We start from the raw sequence: 5,197 nt of genomic DNA on the forward strand, positions 1-5,197 counted from the left end.
CATTGGAGAGCTTCCTCAATTTCATCTTCCCCCTAGATTAATGTTTTGAAGCTTACACACTTATGTTTTGTAGATGATCTTATAATTTGTTGCAGAGGAGATTTTCACTTCAATCTACACTGTGCTTCAAGCCTTTATGCTTTTTTCCGAGGCTTCAGGTTTGCAAGATAATCAATATCACTACTACATTTTGAAGAAAATGCAACATACTGATGCAACGGTCTACTATAATGCAGCACCATATTGCAACGATAGACGCTAAAGCAACAGCTTGCTGCAACATGTAGCACTAATGCAACACCTATTGCAACGGTTATACAAAACTGTTGCATTAGAGTGTTAAATGCAACAATTATTAAATCTATTGCAATAGCTCCCAATAATCGTTGCAATAGTTTGAGTGACATTACATAAAAATTTAAAGATTGTAGAATATACCATACCCAAGCCGCCTCTTGGCTCCCGTTTCTATTTTTCCCAAAATCGCCAAAACCCTTAAAAACGTTTTCATCTCAGCACTCAGCAGTATTCCTAAATCTCCTAAATACCTCATGAGCAGTTACCCAGTCAATCACTCCTAGATTTCTCTTGCTCAATGGCGCCAGAAATTCTCTGGCTCGATGGCGCCAGAAATTCTCTGGCTCGATGGCGCCAGAAATTCTCTTGCTCGATGGCGCCAGAAATTCTCGTACTTGTCCTGCAAAGAAATTCAATCACGGTATGTACTTCACAGTGAAGATAGACTGCGAAAATTTTGTCGAATTTCCTTGAATTGATTTAATTCACTCAGCGTGGTTAGGTTAGTTCGAACTTCTACCCTTTCAATTCGTTTAATTCTCATCTGAATTTTAAAAATATCAATTTGTTCCTATATTTGTCGTTGGCTTCGAACTTCTTCCGGTTCTGGCTTCTTTCGCTTTCCTATTCCATCACTTCTATGATGGAATATAATAATAATAATGGGAATTTAGTTTTTATTCTGAAAATTAATACTTTGTTTTCTTAATTAGTTGATGTCGGTGCCATTGTTACTCTATATGAATTTCAGTTTTTTGTATCAATTTTATTTCTGTAATACAGCAGAATAATGATTAAATTTTAAATTGCTCAATTTTTTAATTTGAAATTATTCTTTGCATTGTTACTTATAAAATAAAAAGGAAGTAGAGGAGTTTGTTTGTTTGTTTTCTATGTGAATGTGCTGATTGTCAGGCATAATAGAAATATGATGAGGAAGCATTAATGGCTAAATTTTTAAAGCTTGTGAGAAGGCAAAATAATACATTTGTTATATCTTTCCACCCGAATGAAAAAAATATGAACACTAAAACGTATGCATCAACGAAAAAAAAGACTACAAAGTTCTTGGTATTTGAATTATTCATTGAGGGTGATATAATTATTTGGGGTTGTATCAATCTAAATATGTTTGCTTTCTAAAACTTTTTCTGATCACTTTTGTACAAATTACAGTATTCATAATTTGCACCCCTATTATATGATTTCTAGATCAGCCATTGATGCGTGCTGCATTACTGATCCATTACTTGTTTACAATAATGTGGGAAAACATCTAATGCATTCTTTGATAGGTGCCAGATTCTCTGGTTTATACAGCTATGTTTCCAATATGGAGAATGGTGGAGAAACTGGACAAAACTCTCATTAGTTTTTCCCTATCATCGCTCTTAAGCAGGGTGTTACATGACTTGAAAGTAAAATGGGTTGTAAAAGTGATAGATATTGAATAGATAGTTGCAGAGTTTTTGTGCACTTTGGTACATCTATCTAACTTATACGATAGCTAATTTTGCGCTTGCTGTATCTTTGATTATTGTAGTAAACAAAAAAGAATCTAAATGAAGTGATAGCTTTAGCCAAGAAATTACAGGTATACCGCTTCAAGATTTTTGCCCTGTTTGTATGCTAACTGATATAATGATAATCGGGAAGAAGTAATGCTTTTTCAAATGGTTTTGAGGGTAAATTTATAGCAGACTAAAGGAAGTTAAGATTCTACATTCAATTTTTAGTGGCTTTGGTTTTTATAATGGGTACTAAAGCCCAAGAATTTGAATATTAACCTGCTTGTAAGAGTGGATAGCAAGCTAAAGTTATGAGGCAAACACATCATTTAGCTAATCATTTATTTACATATTGCAACGAAATATTTCTCTATCCCTTAATCATTTTCACACTCACTTTTCTTTTGAGGTAAACCTGTCAACTTCCTTATTCATCATATCAACCCTTCCTCTATTATAAACTTCCTCAATCTTTTCTTCTCTATCTCTATTCACTACCAAACTTTTTAGTCTTAGTAGTTCATCTTTATTTTGGATGGTTAACTACTTCTAAAGAATGTTATTGCCAGGTGATGGCACCTAGTTCAACGTACAAGTTATGTATACTATTATGTCTATAAATAATTTTAAGTTTTTGTCATTAAAAATTTAATTTATTTTCTGGCTTTTTTTACAATAATTGAGTTCTCTTGTACACTTTGAAGTTAGTATTGACATAAATGAGTAATTGGGCTCTAATTGGTTGAGATGTGAAGTGGAGGCAATAATTTTGGGTATCCTTATCTCTGGTTGCAGACTTAGAACTGCCTACATTATTAGAGAGTTCTTCCTCTTTTTTTTTGTATCTAAGTCTCCTGCATCATTTGATAGCATTTTTCTTAAGGAGATGCTAATGATTGTTCTAGATCTTACGAGATGCTAATGTATTATCAGTCATTTTACAATTCTTCGATTTCAAAGTTCTGTGATGTCTGATGAGTTCAATGATTGCACAGGTTGAGTCCTTTAGGAAAGGCCAAAGTCTTTTCGGTTATGTTGAAGTCTTTTCATTTTATAATTCTTCGGTTTCAGAGGTCTGTGATGTCTGACGAGTTCCATGATTGCACATGTTGAGTCCTTGAGGAATGGCTGAAGTTTTTTCAGTTATGTTGAAGTATATAATGAGCGTTAGTTCCATAACTATCCAGGTCTTATACATATATATATATACATATATATATATACATACATATATATACATACATATATATATATACATATATATATATATATACATATATTATATCTTATATATAATATACATATATATATATACATATACATATACATATACATATACATATACATATACATTACATATACATATACATATACATATACATATACATATACATATACATATACATATACATATACATATACATATACATATACATATACATATACATATATATGTATGTACATATATATATATGTATGTACATATATATATATGTATGTACATATATATATATGTATATGAATGGAACGATAACATGAAATCTTTCTTTCCGTTTATTCTACCCCTCTTATTTGTTTCGAGATATGGTTATTGGTTGCGGGATTATTCTAATCGGTCCTTACGTACTTGACAATTGAGAAAAGATACACAACATTTTTGGTTAGAGGTAATATTGGATTAATAACAAAATTGAGATGATTTCTAATTCTGAAAGCCTAATATGAAGTATATCTTACTTGGTACAGATTTGTAAATGAAATTAAATGCAAATGAACACGGTGCTGATGCTAACATTAATCCGCAGCTGTTGTGACTCATATTGAAGATTGAGTTATGTGCTTCGGATTACTCATAACAACACTTGCTGCAGAGCTATTGGAGCATTTTATATGTAGTGACTGCATATCTTGCTCAGTTTTAAGAGTGATTTATTGGAGCATTTATGTAGAAGTTGTCTTGAAGAGAATTGTGAAACCATTTGAATTGTCTAGTTTACAACTTAATAGATTTGTAATAATAATGTACTTTGTAAATTTGCAATGGGCATGAATATTATATGCATAATTTTTCTTTTGTTTATAAAATTTCAATTTTATTCTGATGTATATAGAGTTTATTATTGATCTACTACTATTGCCAAACTACAATGGAATTGGAGTTGCATTAGCTAAAGGCGTAAGGCGTTGCAATAGGTGCTAAACTGAAGCATAATATTTACTAGAGACGTTGCAATAAGTATACACTTTTGTAGCGTTGCAATAGATACTAAAATGGGACACAATATGGGTGCTAGAGGTGTTGCAATAGCTATCAGAAGGTGTTGCAGTAGATATAAAGTCGTGGCAATAGGTTCCACAGCTAATGCAACGACTACTTATACCTGTTGCAATGGCTTTGAGGTAGTCGTTGCAATAGACATAAAAATCGTTGCATTAGGTTTAATGCAAGGGCAGCAACGGTTGTCAACCGTTGCAATAGCTCTATTGCAACAATTTTTGGCTCTATTGCAATGGTTTTCAGGGGTGGCAATAGCTCATTTATGTAGTAGTGAATGTAAGAATACTTTTATTGTTGTGGCATGAAAGAAGATAATATTAGGAGAGTGGAGAAGGTGTCTGGTTTTGGTAGAAGTACTTTACCTTTCAAATAACTAGGTGTACCCATATATTTAAAGAGGCTTCCAGTAGCACAGTGTGATGGGTTAATTGAAAAAATTATCTACAGGATTAAGTGCGGAGTTCTATAAATTTATTTTACCTGGCTAGAGTCTTGCATGCTTATCGATTCAGTGCTCATGGACATTCACATGTACTAGGCTCAGGTTTATGTCTTAGCCAAAACTGTTTTGAAGGAGATTAATAAGATCTGCAGATCTTTTTTGTGGAGTGGTCAAGTTTACTCTCGGAGACGTGGCTTAGTTACTTGGGATAAACTCCAATGTGATAAGAAGGAAGGAGGTTTGGGGTTCAGGGATCTTGATATGTGGAACTTTGCTTTTATGGGAAGGTATGTCTAGTAGGGGTGTTCATAAAAAACCGAAGCCGAAATACCGTACCGAAATACCGAAAAACCGGTCTAAATGGGTGGTTACCGTACCGACAAAATAAAGTTTGAACGGTACGGTTACCGAACCCAAAAAATTAGCGGTTAAACAGTACGGTTACGGTTATGATTTTTGAGTAAACGGTTAACTGAAATACCGAAATCTTTTTTTCTCTATTTAATTGTTGTGAAACATTTTGAAACAATTGCATTAATTCTAATATTTGTTGCTAAGTTACAACAATTAGAGGAAGTATGTAATTATTTAGAAACTCTAGTACTAATATAAACATTGTAATTAGGAAATGAAGTGAATTCTTAGTGTTAGTTATGTTTTTCCAATTTATTT

At 32.7% G+C, this 5,197-nt stretch overlaps 2 long non-coding RNA genes across 2 annotated transcripts; both read left to right on the plus strand.

The window, feature by feature from the left end:
- The first annotated feature begins 705 nt into the window (after positions 1–705).
- LOC125496958 (uncharacterized) lies at positions 706–1,885 on the plus strand. The gene is made up of 2 exons (XR_007273415.2): positions 706–799; positions 1,593–1,885. It is a non-coding gene; the product is annotated as an uncharacterized LOC125496958 (long non-coding RNA).
- Positions 1,886–3,310: 1,425 nt separating this feature from the next.
- LOC104883694 (uncharacterized) lies at positions 3,311–3,911 on the plus strand. Its single transcript, XR_788594.4, has 2 exons — positions 3,311–3,472; positions 3,552–3,911. It is a non-coding gene; the product is annotated as an uncharacterized LOC104883694 (long non-coding RNA).
- The last annotated feature ends 1,286 nt before the right edge of the window (positions 3,912–5,197 follow it).

This window comes from Beta vulgaris, chromosome 4 (assembly GCF_026745355.1).
Source record: "Beta vulgaris subsp. vulgaris cultivar EL10 chromosome 4, EL10.2, whole genome shotgun sequence".
Lineage (NCBI taxonomy): Eukaryota > Viridiplantae > Streptophyta > Magnoliopsida > Caryophyllales > Amaranthaceae > Beta > Beta vulgaris.